General features: G+C 38.3%; 1 protein-coding gene and 2 long non-coding RNA genes across 5 annotated transcripts in view; 1 reads left to right on the top strand and 2 right to left on the bottom strand.

Annotated features, from left to right (window-relative positions):
* Positions 1–2,492: 2,492 nt before the first annotated feature.
* LOC138241226 (uncharacterized) lies at positions 2,493–4,138 on the bottom strand. Its single transcript, XR_011190413.1, has 2 exons — positions 3,998–4,138; positions 2,493–2,729 (listed from the first exon to the last, which is right to left on the bottom strand). It is a non-coding gene; the product is annotated as an uncharacterized lncRNA (long non-coding RNA).
* A 2,764-nt stretch (positions 4,139–6,902) lies between these two features.
* Positions 6,903–17,981, bottom strand: part of LOC138241224 (acyl-CoA-binding domain-containing protein 6-like) — a 182,284-nt gene continuing 171,205 nt past the window's right edge. The window contains exons 1-4 of one of the 3 annotated variants that reach the window (XR_011190411.1): positions 15,374–15,450; positions 15,070–15,132; positions 14,044–14,129; positions 6,903–7,172 (exon numbers count right to left, since the gene is read on the bottom strand). The gene's annotated coding sequence lies outside the window, so the exon portion shown is untranslated. Of the gene's footprint in view, positions 7,173–8,554; positions 8,657–14,043; positions 14,130–15,069; positions 15,133–15,373; positions 15,451–17,981 lie in introns of those variants that run through there. The other 2 variants (XR_011190409.1, XR_011190410.1) reach the window with 2 other exon arrangements.
* On the top strand, positions 7,180–11,139 carry LOC138241227 (uncharacterized). Its single transcript, XR_011190414.1, has 3 exons — positions 7,180–8,286; positions 9,146–9,286; positions 10,742–11,139. It is a non-coding gene; the product is annotated as an uncharacterized lncRNA (long non-coding RNA).

Genomic DNA, 17,981 nt, shown 5'->3' with positions numbered 1-17,981 from the left:
TCTCCTATGGCCAGATTTATATGAGGAGAAATAGATTTTTGAGAAACCCATTCTCCTTAATTTCTCATGTTCCAATACACTCAAATGTGTTTCTTGTAAAAAAGCAATATGAGCCCCTTTCTTCATTTTAGACAAAATCTTACTCCTCTTAAGAGGGTTAAGCACTCCATTAACATTAAATGTAACTATTGTAAGGTCTTGCTTGGACATACTTTATGTAAATGGTAAAACTTTCAAAATCTCTCCCATACAACATATGTTTCATATTGTTAAACATCCTCTTCCTATAATTTTTTTCTAATAATGCACCACAATCAAAAAACACAATAAACAAAGACATTAACCAAACAATCTTAAACAAAACTGTATCCATCTCCGTCTCTTTCAGAGTACTTTCTTCCAACTGTGCGGTTCTTTTCAAACGAACCCTATGTGGGCTTCTCTCCGTTAGGGAAATCCTCCTTCTCCTCTGGAGGAGGGCCCTTAAGTAGGGGGCGGTGGCAAATCCGAACTTATATTATAAAGAGAAAAAAAAAGGTGTGTAACCAGAAAAATAAAAAGTCACTCTGGTCGTAATCACCAAGTATCTGTCCCGATATGTACAAATTCTCTTAAAACATCGCAGGAAACTTATTTAAAAAATAAAAACCCTTAACTATTAAATCACGACCAACTCACTGTATCAAATTTCTTCAATCTTGCGAGGGGGGTCTTCTCCTGAAACTCTGTAATTTCTCCTGATATTGCTGTTTTGAGGAATGGTCTTTCCCAGGACCACCCCGTCTTCCAGCCTTCTGCCAAGTAAACAGTCGCTTGATGCTGCTGAATGGTATAGGCAGGTGCCGTCTTCGTAAAACACCCGCAACCTCACTGGAAATGGAGTCTGAAATTTAATTTTCGGCGATTTCAGCTCCTTTTTTACTTCAGAATATTCCATACATTTTTTTAGTACTGTCGGGGGGTAATCATTATCACCCTAAAAGTGTTTGTTATTGTGGAAGAGTTCTTTCTTTTGCCAAGCTTTACGCAACACTAACTCTTTTATCTTGTAGCTTAAAAACGTGGCGACAATGGAGCGCGGTTTGGCGTCAGGGCCTTTAGGTCTCGGCGCTAACGCTCTATGCGGCCTTTCAATTCCCAGTTCCACGTCCTTCGGTAAATCAAGTTCCCCCCCTAGCAGATTTTCAAGGAAGGTGACCATGCAGCGACCCTCCGATTCTTCGGGGATTCCGTAAATCCAAATGTTTTCTCTGCGCCATCTTCCTTGCTGGTCTGTTAATTTAGTTTCTAAAGTAATTTGTCGTTGCAAGAGTTTCTTTATCGCAGTTTCTCTTGTTAAGACCCTTGTTTCCACTTCTTCGATTCGTCCCTCTGCTTTATCCAGTCTCTTATTAACCTTGCTCAGCTCCTGTTTAATATCCATAAGCTGCTCTTTATTATCCCATCTGAAGTCTCTAACTTCGTATAATATTTTCTGAAGACTGGCGTCTGCGCCATCTTGTTCAGAGTCCGTTGAGCTACTTCGACTATGGTCCGAAGTTGCAATTTCGACATTTTCCACGGTCGTTAGTTTTCTCCTGCTTCTCCTGACAGCCCCTTCAGCCATAGTTATTATTTTTTCAAACGTAATGTAGAAAAAAAAAAACTTTTTCAGGGCTTTATTACAAAGTTGCTGGGAGATCCGTATTTATGCTGCCTTTCCCATCCGCATTCTAACCGGAAGTCAGCAGCAACATTTTTATTGGATTCTTGCAGATATTTATTTGTTTCAATACAATTCAGTGCAAACAAAACATTTTCAAAAACAGAATTTACAATGTCCTTGGCAATAACAGTGACCCTATTGTTGGGAATCTGAGATTTTGGACTTCTTTTTTCCAAAATGGAGATTTCTGCAGCTTCTGGGAGCAATAATGACTCTTTTGAGTTACTCTCATGTAAATTGTTACCCGCAGGGGTGAAATCCCGCTTTGTTTTTTCAACGATCTGAGAGACTATCTGCTCAGCAATTTCAATGATTTTGGCTTTAGAGATCCCAAAAGCAATATCACTGTTTGCTCTTTCCATTCCCACACTTGATTCCAAGGAGTGAGACTTTAATTTGAAAGATGGGGGGCTACTGCCATTTGTTCTTTTCTTAGTCACTTTCGCCTCATCTCTCTCATTCTGCTGGGCATCAGGACTCTGAAGAAGGTAGTTCTTCTCCACAGATAGCAGTGTACTTTACCTGTCCATATAAACTCTTCTCAATCACCTTCCTTTCACTAAACAACATTATGATAAAAATTAATTAGTGTGACATTGTTACTACATGGCCAAAATACTAACTAGATTTTGCAATATTAAACAATGGTGACTAATTAACAATATATAGGCATCTTTTCTAGTGGTAGAACAATTAATCTATTTTAAAGCACATTCCTGTGTAAAAAAGATGGCCTCCTAACCATGATGTTGTGGGAAATCCTACATCCAAGGAGCAGGACACAGTCTTTGTGGATTCAGTTGTTTTATTGAGCTCAATAATAACATCAACGCGCGTTGGGTCTGCCCCGCAGGACAGACGAACCACAAGGGTTTCCCAGCTCTTATATACAGTATGATCTCAGGAAGTTGTTTTGTTTCATAGCTTCATGTGTATTCGTCTTGCCCTTTGATATGTAGCATGAGTTGACCGGTTGGTCCTGTCTGAAGTCCTGTCCTTTGATGCGTAGCTGTAATTGTTGGAGCTGCTTAAGAAATGTTAAAACACCCGACATATTACACAATGTGCCTGAACCAACACTGTAGTGTTGAATACAGATATATATATATTTTCCATCAATGATATATATATATATAAGTGTTTTTCTACTTCAATGATTATGTTCGTACTTTTTCAATTTACCTACTGGATGTCTAAAACTTGCTTAGGTTTTTAACTTTAATATGAGAGACTTATAAAATAAAAATCACCACAACAAAATAGGACATTGGAAATTATAAATCTTTAACTTCAAACTGCAACTGTTCCATAACACTTTAGCAAGTATGGTACAATCGTGTTCCTATGTGAAGAAAGATCACTGGTAGTTAACATCATTGTGTTTTCAACAACAACTACTTGGTCAGGTGCAATGTATCTAACCAGTTTCATACTGGGTACTTCATAATTGACACATAACAAATACAGTTAAATTCAGAAAATAAATAATAAGTCTATATTGAAATGTGCAGAAATATGTCATGTTTATGTTTGTACCCTGTTAACTTCATAGAGATTAGACCTTAGAGAATTTAAAGATTCTGTGAAACACGCAGTTTGACCAGAGGATCCCAAACTTTTCCATACAACTGTATGTTGCTGCTGCATCATTCAGGACAAAGCCCAAAATGCGTTTCCAACACATTTGATGACTTAGTTTTACTTAGTTGTTACTGCCCTCTGGTGGTTGTTGATTGAAACATAACATCCATTCTAAAACGACCAGACATTTCTCCCACTGTCAATACTTCAGCAAAACTTCACATTTTATACCGGTGCCACAACATGTTGTTAGTTATTATGATAGAAATGTGTTTTAATATGACTAATATATTATTGTTGTAATGCAGTATGATCAGAGTTATACATAAGTACAATACAACAGTTTATTTTTGCGAAGGTTCAGTTAGTGTATTTTGACTGCTGCTCTAGTCATTGTCAATATCAATATTCAAAGTCAATGTTCTAGTCATTACAACAAAGCCAGTCTATGGTAAACTATATCTAGGATTTGGAAAAATGCACATGAGCTAACACGAAAATGTGCACATGTACTGTACTGTTAACAGACTGATTCATGCATTCGCAAAGAGAGAAAAAGCAATTTAACGAACGCAGCTGGGGAAGTGAGCTCAAAATAGAAAACAGTTCCTCTTTAAACATTTACACATCACCATACTAAAATGATTAAAATAAAAACTTTATGTACGCACTGATGCTTAACATACCACAACTGCAGAATGTAGGACTTACCCATCAGACAGCTGACTGATCAGAGGGACTTCATGAAACCATTTGGAATCAGTAGTCACCTCTTCAGTGGAGTCAGGTGAAATATGAACTGACCCAAGAGAAAAGAATTATTGTCGCATTAGAATTCTCATGGCATGCATAAAAAAGTGATCAATCCAATTAACATCCAAAATAGGCAGAAAACATGTATTTATTCATAGATAAAATTAGGATGCTGATTAGGGTTTATTTATCTGTTTACCCATATAATTTAAACAAATTCTACAGTTCTGTAATCAGTAGTAAACCTGAAGGTGTTGTCAACCTGCATCATTCCCTCTGGCCAACAAACTAAAACACATTAAATTGTGAACTAAATCTCAGTTGTATCACCATTGGATCTAGAAGCTTACCCTGTTTTCCAGACTGAAGAATCTCATTAAAATATTGCCTTTTTATTCTGTCTTGCATTTCTCTTTCAAAATCCTTCCTTTCCTGTAAACTCTCATTTAGCTTTTGCTGCTGGAGAGCAACCTTCCTTTTATAGAATTAAAAATGCCTGAGAATGACAGAAAACCTTTCACAAGTGGCTATTCTTTAAAGAAAAAGGAAAGCCTCTCAACAAAAGATGAAAAGGTCCATATCATTGTTGAACATCTTGTATTAAAAAGCACATGTTTTTCCATTACTCTAGTATTTAATGACAAATGAACTAGCTTGCAACCCAACATGTTGCTAGTAGAAAACTTCCCATCCATAAGGTCACAGTTTAATTTAGTATCAGACAGAAGCTGTTGGGCACCACTGAAATTCCAGCTCAAGTAAAAACTACAGGAGACTCCTGGAGTCTGGTCAGAGCTCAGAAGAAAGGCTGGGTCCGACATTACTTGGATGAAAGACTCTGTGTGTAGTTCAGAACCTTGCAGGCTGGGTATAAGAGATTGAAGCAGCAATGTCTCTCCTCTAATGCTTAGGTAATGAAGAGGAGAGATCATCAACCACCCTCTTGGATCCTCTTGGGAAGATACCCCTGAGGGATACTTTAGAACAGCCAATTATGCAAAGCAGCATGTCTCTGGGATGTTACTTGGAATTAAAACCCACAACACGCAGAATAAATGGCAGGTGCCCAAGGCTGGAGATAAACCATGGGCTTTGGAGAGTCAGTGCTATAACCAAACACTACCAGAATATGGTGCTTTGGCACCTCTGTAGAATATCTTGGCATAACCACCCTAGAGTAGACACACAATATACAGTGCCTTGCGAAAGTATTCGGCCCCCTTGAACTTTTCAACCTTTTGCCACATTTCAGGCTTCAAACATAAAGATATAATTTTTTTATTTTATGTGAAGAATCACCAACAAGTGGGACACAATTGTGAAGTGGAAAGAAATCTATTGGATTTTTGAAACTTTTTTAACTAATAAAAAAATGAAAAGTGGGGCGTGCAAAATTATTCGGCCCCTTTACTTTCAGTGCAGCAAACTCACTCCAGAAGTTCAGCGAGGATCTCTGAATGATCCAATGTTGTCCTAAATGACTGATGGTGATAAATAGAATCCACTTGTGTGTAATCAAGTCTCTGTATAAATGCACCTGCTCTGTGATAGTCTCAAGGTTCTGTTGAAAGCGCAGAGAGCATCATGAAGACCAAGGAACACACCAGGCAGGTCCGTAATACTGTTGTGGAGAAGTTTAAAGCCGGATTTGGATACAAAAAGATTTCCCAAGCTTCAAACATCCCAAGGAGCACTGTGCAAGCGATCATCTTGAAATGGAAGGAGTATCAGACCACTGCAAATCTACCAAGACCTGGCCGTCCCTCTAAACTTTCAGCTCAGACAAGGAGAAGACTGATCAGAGATGCAGCCAAGAGGCCCATGATCACTCTGGATGAACTGCAGAGAACTACAGCTGAGGTGGGAGAGTCTGTCCATAGGACAACAATCAGTCTTACACTGCACAAATCTGGCCTTTATGGAAGAGTGGCAAGAAGAAAGCCATTTCTCAAAGATATCCATAAAAAGTCTCGTCTAAAGTTTGCCACAAGCCACCTGGGAGACACCCCAAACATGTGGAAGAAGGTGCTCTGGTCAGATGAAACCAAAATCGAACTTTTTGGCCACAATGCAAAACGATATGTTTGGCGTAAAAGCAACACAGCTCATCACCCTCAACACACCATCCCCACTGTCAAACATGGTGGTGGCAGCATCATGGTTTGGGCCTGCTTTTCTTCAGCAGGGACAGGGAAGATGGTTAAAATTGAGGGGAAGATGGATGCAGCCAAATACAGGACCATTCTGGATGTAAACCTGTTGGAGTCTGCAAAAGACCTGAAACTGGGACGGAGATTTATCTTCCAACAAGACAATGATCCCAAACATACAGCAAAATCTACAAAGGAATGGTTCACAAATAAACGTATCCAGGTGTTTGAATGGCCAAGTCAAAGTCCAGACCTGAATCCAATCGAGAATCTGTGGAAAGAGCTGAAAACTGCTGTTCACAAACGCTCTCCATCCAACCTCACTGAACTCGAGCTGTTTTGCAAGGAAGAATGGGCAAGAATTTCAGTCTCTCGATGTGCAAAACTGATAGAGACATACCCCAAGCGACTTGCAGCTGTAATCGCAGCAAAAGGTGGCTCTACAAAGTATTAACGCAAGGGGGCCGAATAATTTTGCACGCCCCACTTTTCATTTTTTTATTAGTTAAAAAAGTTTCAAAAATCCAATAGATTTCGTTCCACTTCACAATTGTGTCCCACTTGTTGGTGATTCTTCACATAAAATAAAAAATTTATATCTTTATGTTTGAAGCCTGAAATGTGGCAAAAGGTTGAAAAGTTCAAGGGGGCCGAATACTTTCGCAAGGCACTGTAAGAGGTGCCAACATACCATGCTCATTGTGGTCACTGAGGATCCAAAAAGTATTAGTTTAGGTTATTAATTTAAACCTATAGGTGGTCATCTTGGAAATACAACAAAATATAGCTGTAAGGTCAGTGTCAGGTCCGGAATTTGCATGAAGAAAAGTTCACCTTAAGAGGATGAATCCAAACATCCCTTACTCCAGTACCTTTTTGTGCCTTCTAGGTCTGGTCTCTTTCTTCAGCTGGGCCTGTCGCACCTCCCTCCGGGCATCTTCCTCTATCCTCATCTGTAAAGCTCTCTCTCTGATTTTCCACATCTGTAAAGCCGTCAGTGAAAAGGCAAAGCAGATGACAAACAGCAGAAAGCTAGATTGTGTTGAGCACAAAACAGCTACGCTACTAGACATTTATATTTATATATGTCACCTGCTTATAGGTGGTACATTAAATATTTAGGATTCTGTTAGATCATGTGGAGCTGAATCTCTCCCCTTTTTACAATCTAGCAATTGAGGCCTTTGGGCATTTTTCAGCATATTACAGTAGGAGCATTCAGCAGCTGAATGTGGTCTGGGAAGCCAAAAGTAAAAATAACTGGGAAAATAACATACCATACAGCAATGTACAGTGAGAATGTGAAAAAAAAACAAGAAACATGATTTAGCTGATGTAGAAAACCGATGAGGCTAAATACTATATATTGATAATGCTGATGATTTGAAAGCTGATAAATCAATGAAAGGGGTGAATAAACTATGTGTTTTAAAAGTGAGTTAAGCTATAGAGTGGAATGTGAAATGGAAATCTAATAAGTAAATTGATTCTTAAAATGTAGAGAGCTTTGCAAAAAATATATATTGGTGCTTTTAGAAAGTACATTTCAAGGATGTAACCGCTGAGGTACGGGCAGAATTTTAGAAAACAGTGCATCAACAAAGTACGCCTTGTTTAGGTTACTTTAGAAGACAATGTACCAAAACAATATATGCTGTCTGGGTCATTAGATTAGCTGAAAGTAACTGATAAACTTTGAAAAACAAATCTAGTGGTGCTTCTTCTTTTGTTTAAGATGTAATCTGTTTTGTCTTAAGGAAAGGGGAAGTGTTAGAAGGGACAAAGTGCTGAGCTTTCTCTTACAGCGCAACATCTTATTAAAACCCTGTACTGCTTGTAACAAATTGAGTCTCTGATGCACTTTGCAGAGTGGCAATAGGGCTCCCAATATTGCAATATTGAAATAAAGACCTTACTCAGGTGAGAACTCTCTCTTGTGGCTTCCTTGAAAATTAATATTTCCATGACAATTGTAAGATTCATAAAAGCATATGAAAAGTGTCTGAAGTCTAAGTGTGACGATACAGTAACATGATTCACTAAGGGTATCCACTCTGCAGAAATCTGTTCGGCTGGAAGAGGCGTATACAGTATAAGGTGAGAGAATTTTTTTAATTCGCATTATGCAACATAAATGCTTAATTATTTGTCAGAAAGACAACATCTTTTAAAACAGTTATGCTAGAGATCCTGTTATCTTTTGCTTGCTCCCCAATCATGCTGTATTTACAGAGGTGTCACAAAGTCACTTGCCAGAGTGGATATAAATGTCTCTAATCAGTTTAAGATGCAGAAGGAAACCAGCTATTAAAGATCTCCCATCAAGGTGATGACCAGGAGCAGCCCTGGGTCAAAATAAATCAAACTGTATTCTCATACCTCAGCCTGTCTGCTGTACTGCAGACCTTTCATACGCTGTATTTCACCACTGCATATCTCCTCTGTTTTCGGAGCTCCTGCCTGGTGCCTTCATAAACAACAACAGAAAAGAAAGCTTAATCCACAAGGCAAGGTCAAAATGTCAGACAGCAGCAGAGGAATTTGTGAATGTGGTATTTCCGTAGAGCAAATGCCAGCAGCCATATCACTCTGCAACTCACAACTGGCAGAGCCTGGTCAGTACCTGGATGGGAGACCTCCTGGGGAAAACTAAGGTTGCTGCTGGAAGAGGTGTTAGTGGGACCAGCAGGCGGTGCTCACCCTGTGGTCCATGTGGATCCTAATGCCCCAGTATAGTGACGGGGACACTATACTGTAAACAGGCACCGTCCTTCGGATGAGACGTAAAACCGAGGTCCTGACAGTCTGTGGTCATTAAAAATCCCAGGGCGAAAAGAGTAGGGGTGTAACCCCGGCATCCTGGCCAAATTCCCCATTGGCCCTTACCAGTCATGGCCTCCTAATAATCCCCATCTATAAATTGGCTTCATTACTCTGCTCTCCTCCCCACTGACAGCTGATGTGTGGTGATTGTTCTGGTGCGCTATGGCTGCCGTCGCATCATCCAGGTGGATGCTGCACATTGGTGGTGGTGGAGGGGAGTCCCCATTACCTTAAAGCGCTTTGAATGGAGTGTCCAGAAAAGCGCTATATAAGTGTAAGTAATTATTATTATTATTATTATTATTATTTTAATACCCTGAATGTATGAAATGAGCACATGCTTGTTTTTAGCCTAGTCCTGCTGACAATCACATTGCTGGTCTGATCACCTGCAGGATACGAGAACTCCGTTTCTATAATATTTTATCTTTGAAGAACTGGCATCCGATTCATTTCCAGTAGTCTCTTTCATTACTTGACTGTCTGTTGGGAACTTAGTCCTTAGTCCTGTGTTTATTCTGCAGTCTGGTGAACAACAGGTTGTGAAATTAAGATCTATTTGATTAATTGTCTTTTATCCACCCTTTATCAGAAGGCTACTTATTCCTGTTTAAGGGTTTAGCTGACCAGGAGTCTATTCCAGAATCCCAGAGGTGTAACTCGGCATTAGTAGTATACTTGTCCTCTTGTAGGGTACATACACAAACACACAGGGCGATATAGACATTCCAGTGAACTGAACAAGCATGTGTTGAAGATGGAAGTTGAAGGGAATCACCCAAAGAAAGATTATGTGAAAGCAGGGAGAACACGCAAACCCCCTACATAAGGTGCACACGTCTGGAATCAAATTAAATGACCCCCAAACACGTTCACCAATTTTATTTCTAAAAAGATAACTTTCTGCATTATGATAAATGATGAATGCACCTTCGTGTTTATTAAAATATTATTCTAAATGATTTTTAAAAATGGTGTTATTTTTATGTAAGAACTGTTTCAATCAAACACTAACAAAAAATCAATATTTTAGGAAATGTTGGAAAAGGAAAAGATGGTTGAAAAGTATGGAAGCCCGTTTCCGCCAGGGAGTAAAAAAAACACGCTATGGTATCTCAGAATTGCGGCTTAGTATCTCACATTTGCGACTTCGAAATAGCCCATATTTCATTGTCTGTCCTTTTGTTATTGTAACAGATTCGGGTTTTAGGGCTTGTGCCCTCGCCGCTGTCGCAAATGTGAGATATAAAGTCGCAATTCTGAGTTGCTAAGTCGCAATTCTGAGATACCATAGCGTATTCTGAGAATGCAATGTGCCCCAAGCAGTATGATTTTCAAAACACAGATTTAGTACCAGAAAGAAAAAATTTGTAGCTATTTTATACGAACCTTTCATCTTTTGTTTTAATTGTAATACAGTGTATTAAAATGCACGATGCTTTGGTTTTGGGAAGAGAAGGAATAGGAGGGAGAGAGGTAAGAAGGGAAAGCAAACAAAAGAATAGTCCAGAATAGGCTGTAGGCTGTAGAAAAAATGAGAATAGAATATGACGTATTCCAAGGAGAAGTCGGGGAAAAATAAGACCTTAAAAAGAAATCAGCCTATCGCTGTTTGCTGGGAGAATGGATGAATCCTGTCTAATGCTCAGCTGACACCCTGTTAAAAGCAATAAAAGACAATGTTAGTCCTCCGTGGTTAACCTACATTTATGCTGTTGCTTTAAAACAGATAACAATAGAAGAAGTGAATGACATGGCGGAGAATATAGTGGTGTGGGTGGGAGTGTCCATTATCAGAGTGCTGCTCCCAGCCATCTCCCTGTACGATGAAAAGAGGAGATGGAGAAGAGTCTCCTAATCACCTGCTGCAGATCTAATAACCTTGCCTCTGAATTGTGGATGGTGTTCTTGAATGTGTCAACTCTCCCTTGTCAGCAAATAAGCCAAGAAGAAAGAATTCCCACCCCAAAGACTGTGCGTCTTGGTCAATCTGCAGACTCAGAGACTGACAGTGAGATTTTACAGGTTATCTCTAAAAGCTTGAACCACTTTCACTGGATGTATTGAGTCAGTGTCAGTCTACAGTCTCCATATTAAATGAGATGTAAAGTCTCAAATTGCACTTAATGAGTATGTTTTCTTTAGTGTTTTAATGAGACTTTCTGGTAACAGAATGGATGTAGTGTTTTTTGCAATGGAATGCACAGCAGCACTGTTACAGAAGGATATACAAAAGGTAAAATGTACTGTAATATTGTGGTAAAATAGTTGATAGGTGAATGGATATGATTCAAAATTACAGTGGTTTCCAGTAGTAAAATTAGTGTTAAAAGGAAAGAATTCTATGAAGGTTTTAATCTATCCATTTTCTAACTGCATTACCCAATACAGGGTTGCAGGGGAGCCAGAGTCATGATTTACCCTGAACTGGACCCCAGTCCATCACAGCGCACACTCACACCAGGGACAATTTTCACAAAAGCCAAATACCTGAAGACAACCCAAGCAAACACATGTAGAACCTACAAACCCCAGGTCTGAGGATGAACTCATGGCCCCAGTGCTCTGAGACAGCACCACTGTGCCACTTTTTTTATGCTACTATATTCCAGTTAAATACCAGTGTTTACTGTTGCTTATTTTAGCCTGGAAGAGATACATTATGATTATTTGATACTGGCAAATATTCTTGTAGCGCAAGGAAAGCGGTACAAACATATTTCCACTAGGGGGAACAGTAGGCTTTTGGACTAAACTGTCCTGCTTTGCCAACACTGTATATTTATGGTATATAAATTAATTATTTCTAGATAATCACTTCAGGAACTCACTTTATCCCCTGACCAGTAGTCACTGTAAATATCATCTGTCTTTTATTATTTCCCAAAACAATTCAATATTTAACACTGTACTGCATACAGTATTTAGCCTCTAGAATTTAATTTGCTCAATGTAAGTCTAGAAGCATGTAGTTAGTACTGTATAGGTACTATCATTTAACAGCATTCATGAGATACATTCAAATAGAATATTAATTCCATATATTCAATTGAATCTTTCAAAGAGAACAACCATTTCCCTGCGAAATTAGGCTTTTCTCTGTCACTTCTCAGGTGGCTCTGACAATCAGCTGCCGTTAAATTGTGGCTGTTGGCATCTGTTTCAATGGAGTTTGTACTCCCTCTTTAAGTGTGATATTAGAAATACATATTTTTTTTGCTCAAAAACTGCTTTTTACAAATTAAAGATATGGCTTTAAACTAATATGACGTTTTGGGAACCTGTTTTTTCTCTCTTCTCTCTTCAGCATGGAATAAACCTATTGTTCCTTTACAGACTACGCATGCTGACGCAGCTACCCACCTGCACTACTATAAATGAATATAGCATACAATGGCATCTAATTATAACAACATATACTTGGGAATTTTTAAAGAATCGTTTGTTTTTAATCCACAGCATAATATTACATTATGAAAGACAGTTTTGTGCAGAAAAAAAGCACCTTTACATTTTCCTTTATTTATTTAAAAAGTAAGAGCTTTTTTTTAAATGGTAAGAATGGTAAATTGTGCCATGTGAAGTTCATTTTTCAGTTTCCACTGTCTACATTCCCGGGCACAGCTTATATGTGGGTTAATATTTACCTATCGGATTAGCAAAGGTTAAAATAAAACAATTGAAACAGGATGAGGAAATGTGCACACACTCCTCTGACATACTCATGAGAGAGAGTCTTTCCCCGCTTGACATGCTTTGAGCTTATAAAGAGAGATCACCCACTGGAGAAGAACACGACTGTGAGTGACATCACTGTAAGGTCACAGGCATTGAGCAGGTCAGTAAATCAAGACTTCAAGGGGAAACTCAATCCTACCCGACATTAGAGACATGCCTACTTTTGCAAGTGCCAGCTTGATAATGGTTTAAGTTCCTCAGATATTTTTTAACTTCAGCTAGGTGTATGGCCTTTGACTTAAAAATCAGTAAATCATTAAGGAATGCTGGAAGGTTTATTAGACTTAAGATATTCTTACCGGATCGAAACACCAGCACGGCACTGTAACCTTATTCTTTATAAAAATGTGAACATAAACTTTTACACTGTACAGGCCTATTACAAAGCCAGTCGAAGTGGACAGCTCCACAGAGTAAACAGTCATACTGTATAATCCAATGCTTCAAGTTGATCAAAAATGTAGTAACTGTACTGTATATGAAGATGTGGTGATTGTTTTTATTTACCTTTATGACTATTATTTAACCTTATCCACCTGTTCTGAAAAGAATGATTGTGTTCCAGAGTACTTATTCTCGGTAGTCATAAAGGTAAGACAATGCATATTGAAAACTTATTTTATTTTCTTAAATGTAGCACAAAAGGGACAACAGTGAACACTAAATCCCTGATCCACCCCTCTTCATATTATACTCACTGGATATATATGGCATACAGTATATATGGGGAAACAGCCAAGTCCTGTCAGCTGCAAGTGGGCAGGGATGTTTTTGGTAACATTTGGTAGAAAACAGACCTTTTGCTCTTTGAGTAAGCAAAACATGCAGCTATCTGGAACCTGATTCTGTGATTTTTTTAAGGAGCATATTTGTGATTTTAAAAGTGGGGCTTAGTTTCTGATCATTAATATTCATGTTTTGTTTAGGTAAGATGACGGTCACGATCATTGTTGCTGTGTTGAGAGAGGTTAATGTTACAAATTACTGCCAGAATTACTTCAGTATACAAACTACCAAGAACAGAAAAACGCAAAAGAGGTTAGAGACACAAGTGGGTTGCTCAAGTGACTGTATTCATTAGGTTGCTAGTAGCTAGTAGTTTACTGATGAATCATGTGAAACTGTCTCTTGTACTGTAGGAATCCAAGGAACAGGTTTATCTCTAGAACAAATCTGACAGCTTGTCCCAGAGACAGTTCCCCCTCTCAATGCATGACATCATCCTGGCGCCCAAAAGCTGACACCAAACAAATAGCAGGTTTAAGTGAAATTAAGTCAGAAGGAAGTCCCTACCTTCTGGGTCCAGTGAATGCACACACGCTACATACTCCTGCATGGCCTGTTCTTTGCTCATGTCCCCAAGCTGCTTCCAGGCCTGCCTGCAACATCACAGAACAATGTGTAACCCATCAGCAGCCTTGCAGAGCCCAGCTGGTAGAAACTCTTAACCGCTTTTCAGTAGGGCAAATGTTTTGTTTTCTATTTTTAATACAGTTCGGCAAGGAGACTGTCAATACTAGAACTCAGCTTCTCGGGTATGTAATTTAGTCATAGTCTATCCCATAAGTTGACTGACAGATCTTACTTGCCTAGGATGTTATTTAGCCTTTAACAACTGAAACCCCACTTACAGTCCCTGGTCTGTTGGGTTTCTTACAATCACTGTAAAAGTTCGCACATTTACCTTTCTTTTTTCTGGACAACACTGAAACCTATATTTAGTGTGGGTTTTGTGGACTCGCAAAGATTTGTCTCTTGCCTCGTGTAACTTAAAATGACTTTGTGCACAATACTTTAGCTATCGCTTACTGAAAAGAATACATATTCAACAACTGAAAAGGTATCAATGAGAAGAAGCAAACTTTAAGAATATGATTAGCTAGTCATCATGTGAACACAGGATAACAATGGCTGTTTCAAACAGCAAATCCACTGGAATTTAACTGTATTTAACTGTATTCCTATTTTAAATTCACAGTGGCAATATGCTCACTGTGTGGAAAATGATTCAATTTATTTTTTAAATGTACCTGATATGATATAGATATATTTTATTACCCTGTTCATTTATGCCTACTGCTTATTTCTAAATTTTGCATATAAATAATGTATAAAACTCAGTATATGTGGCCAGTAGGTTTGTCAGTAATACAAAATATTTGGAGAATACCAGGAGAAATAAAGTCACAGGTCCAATGTAGCCCTACTACAAGGAGGTATTGTAGATGGATTATGCTTATAATCACAATGTAGTTCTACAATTATCTAAGAAGACAGTTTCCAATTTAACCCGTTTAACTGTAATTCATTCTAACTTACCATTTCCTTTGTCCTTCAAAGTCAATGGACCCTGGTTTTGCTGTTACATGTTCCAACTTTGACCTGAAAAGTCAAACCAGATAGAATGTGTCTGGCCGAGCCGGGTCGGTACCTGAACCTGTAGCAGAGTCGGGGGAAGACGATGGAGAGCGAGACGCCATATTGGAGTATGTCTATAAATATAAATGTTATGATCGTAGTTTGAATTTCTCGAATAATCTAAATCGATCTCCAGGGAGACAAATTATATTAAAATTACGCTGGGAAAACGTTCCGAGGTCAAATTCTTCCAGCACGGGGGTACCTTTAAAGCCGAGACAACGGCACCGAAATTTTTTGGCGCGCCTTCTCTTTAAAGCCCTGGCCAAATATGAAGACAGTACGTACAGTTATAATTCAAACGGAATTAAAAACTACACATCCCAGTAACCATGGTGATGCTTGTGATCATTGCGTTTAACCAGGGCGAAAAATCAGTCACATGACTTTGGGGCAGAGTTTCGAAAGCTTAACCTATCAGCAACAAAGCGAAATTTACACGATAGGCTACCACAAACTGTCAGTTACACGACTGCGTATGTCGCTTAAGCCACTCCTATTTGGCATTTTAGTTATGGAGGCGAGAAGACGCCCCCCCCCCCCTCTCTGGGTGCCTGATTTGCCGCCATCTTTAACCGCTTCGTGTCCAAATCGCAGTAGCTACGCGTACGAAATAAAGTTCATCCCAGCTACAAAACATATATATTTTTGTGGTAAGAGGGAGCAAAACATCAGTATTTACTGCTTTTAATTAGTGTACGATTTATAGTTGAAATCTGAGCCTAAATATAAAGTTAAAATCTCGACAAAGCAATGTAGGAAATACAGAGAAAATAAATCCTTTCTGACATCTAAAATCAGTTTCGATCAAGGTCTCTAAAACGAACAAGAAAAAGAGGATTTTCGGAGGGCAATTACGCTGTATTTATATAGAATAAGTGATTTATGAGCAATCTAATTTCTTGTTCGTTTAAAACAGTGAAATGTCAGCTGCAAAAGATCGCACCAGAAACAGCACTCTCTCTGCCTGTCATAGACGTTCAGGAAAGGCTGAATGAAGTCATGGTGATCAATAATAACAGTTGTAGGACAAGAAACAAAAGATAGTGAAAACTTAAGATTTTTAAGGCTAAAACTCAAATTCATTCTACAAATTAAGGCAAATGAAAATTCAGGACGTTAAAGTGCTAGAGGTGTAAAAAAATACAAAAATGCACATGAGCAAAAAGTTTTAGAAATGGAGCAAACAGAATAAAAGCCATGCCTATAGTGCAGAAGAGGGATGCTGGAACACTTGCTTAGATATACAAAAAAATTACAAAAAGGTGTATGTTACAAAAGAACATGTAAACATGTACATCAATTTCCCTTCGCGATCAATAGTCTTATCTATAAACATGAAACAAAGTGAGGAATCAGAAATTAGCATGCATAAAAAACAGCAATTCTGTCAGTGAGCCCTAAATGAATTAATAGCAACTATGGTTTCATGGAGGGCTTATCAGATAGTTGGGCATTTAGGTAAACTGCCAGGTGAAAGGACTTGTAAACATATTTTGTTAAAGCAAGTCAGTTTTTTCCGCAACACATAAAAGACATTTTTCCAAGAAAGTTTAGCCTTTGTCACTAATGAAACCACTAAATAAAGACATAAATATAGAAATCTTAAGATTTGTTTTATTTAATGTTGGTAGCAGGATGAACTGTCAGGTTGAGCCAAGTGTATATTTTGTCGCAGAGTTGCTATAAGATGTTAACAGTGAAAAGGGTATTTAGAAATGAGTTATTTCAAGATGAAAATATTCAGAATAATTGCAAATCTAGCAGGATAGAGAAAGCACAGAAAACTGGCAGTTAGATTGATCAGATTAGTATGAAAAGTCATTTAGCAAAGGGAATGAAAAGAGTGACAAACTAGTATACTTTAGATCTTTTTTTCTGAACCAGGGAAAATCTGATCATGTTTCCCTATAACAATAATAAAAAAAAAATATTTTATATATTACCATTAAAGGTGGCATCTCAAAGCAATACAGTAGATGTAAAAACGGATAAAAGGACCACAGATTACAAAGTAAATACATATAAGAAAGACAAGCAGTTAGAGGTGCTACCAAAATTAGAAAATGAAGCAGATACAGACACTAAGTCTTCTGAAAAGAAAGGTTCTGAGGTTAGATTTAAATGCACTCATGGTACGTGACTGATATCACTGGGAATACAAATTGAGAGCTCTGGGGTGCAGCTAGAGAAGACCCTGTCACCCACAGAATGTAGATGTTCTTGAGGACAGCTAGAAGACCAGAGTCAGACAGACAAAGGTGGGGGAGTAGACAGATAATAAGCCATATACTGTAGGTACAGAATGAGGATGAGGAATTTGAAGTTGACTCGAAACCTGATAGGTAACCAGTGCAAGGACTTGAAAACAGGTGTAATGCATCCCTGATAGGATTCTTGCTGTCATATTCTGAACATATTGAAGATTTCTCAATGTGGATTTAATTTCCCCAGTGAACAGGATGTGCATTTATTAATTCTAGGAAAAAAAGCCTTTCTTAATTTCTCTAGTTCTTAGTTTCTCTAGTTCCCTTTAAAATAAACTATTATCCCACAATGCAGAGTATTAAATGGCCAGTATTTACACATGATATTTGTGATTTAAAGAAATTAACACAAGCAGCTTTTGGGGATTTAAGTGTTGGCTGAGTTATTGCAGGATAAAAGACTAGAGATGTTGGTAAGAAGAAGATAATTTTGGGAAAGCTAAGGAATACACTGATAACAAGAACACTTCCTAATGGGGTTAAGCATACTTTTGATGAAGATGATGAAGTTAACAGACTGTATGTTTACATAGATACTGAAATGAG

This window comes from Lepisosteus oculatus, chromosome 9, assembly GCF_040954835.1.
Source record: "Lepisosteus oculatus isolate fLepOcu1 chromosome 9, fLepOcu1.hap2, whole genome shotgun sequence".
NCBI lineage: Eukaryota > Metazoa > Chordata > Actinopteri > Semionotiformes > Lepisosteidae > Lepisosteus > Lepisosteus oculatus.
Note: the sequence above shows the minus strand (reverse complement) of the source record. Positions and strands in the feature narration are given on the sequence as shown.